Source organism: Monopterus albus, unplaced genomic scaffold (genome assembly GCF_001952655.1).
Source record: "Monopterus albus unplaced genomic scaffold, M_albus_1.0 scaffold386.1, whole genome shotgun sequence".
NCBI classification, from domain to species: Eukaryota; Metazoa; Chordata; class Actinopteri; order Synbranchiformes; family Synbranchidae; genus Monopterus; species Monopterus albus.
In genome coordinates, this window is record NW_018128266.1 from 15,575 (window position 1) to 17,012 (window position 1,438).

The window sequence follows — 1,438 nt, forward strand, 5'->3', positions numbered from 1 at the left end:
TTAAAGGAGCTTTATAGCTTATTTCCAACAACATATATAATTATTGTAAATGGGTCTTTGCCTGCTCGCAACCCATTTCACAGTTAGCTTAGCTGCATACAAACACAGTCCAGTTATGTTAGGCCTGTTAATGTGTTATCTCCTACCTTATGCCATACTGGGCCATTCGACGGTAGATAGTTCTTTCACCAACTCCAAGCAGATGAGCAATATCACGAACTGTTACACCGGCTAAGACATAATCCTGCAGGGCTTCCAAAGATATGTTGAATGCCGGGCGCCCAAGCTCAGCCACACTGCTCGCAGAACTCCGTTCGAATTCAAGGCTCAGTCTCTGGGAAGCTTCATTCAGTAGGTCAAAAACTACCGTGTCTATGTCTCTGCCCGTATTGTCAGATAAACTGAACAAGTTTTCCCGAATCAAATCAATTTGAAACACCATGAGGTCTGGTGTAAAACTTTCTGAATTGTCCGCAAGATGCCTTAAGTTGTTTGCTATCTGTCGAAGATCCACTGCTAATGCTAGCTAGGCCGTGATGCATTGCTGTAGCATTCACCCAGGGGCTAGACAAGAAGAATCGATCAGGAAACCCTTCACAGATTGACCAATGACTGTGCAGTTACACAATTAAGACACGCCCCCTCATTTGCCTACACTCAGCGAAAAAGAAAAAGAAAAACCGTTTGAGAAAAGGAAAAGCAAATGATTACATTTATTTCCTAAATGATTACATTTATTTCCTTTGTCATTTATATTTGATTATGGCAGTTTACATTTATTTCCTAAATGATTACATTTATTTCCATGGCAGTTACATTTATTTCCTAAATGATTACATTTATTTCCTTTGTCATTTATATTTGATTATGGCAGTTTTGGAACTCCATATGGCTCCCTGTCTGTCCTCTAAGGTCGAGTAACATAATTTTTGTCATCTTCCCAGGTCCATGATGGTCCAAGCATACTCTTTGTGGATGGCTGTGTGCAGGCCAAAAATTTTTGTCTGCATGGACGGTCCATATAGCAAAGGCCCCAACTCTGCATGTGCCACAATGCTTGGAAATTACCCATGTACACAGATAGAAGGCAGACCATTGATTTGAAGTATGAATAGGAACAAGTGTGAACATAGGTATGTACTAAGCATAAATTCCCCTAGCTTATTACCATAAGCTTTTTCCACAGCATAGGGTTCTACTGTACAATGTTCCTTTAACTGTCTAAATGTTTTATTTCTGCTCCTAACAGCTTTTCATTCCACCACAGCACACTTTTTAATTCTGTCCTCTACACTCTTTAGAATAATTTCCTCTACTTTTTTATGATGGCTGCAACCATTTTTTTATTAAATATTTTCACATCTGTTATATCATCCCTAATAAGTTTTTCACATCTAATCTCACTTACCACTTGGAATACATTCCAATTAGCTCAGTC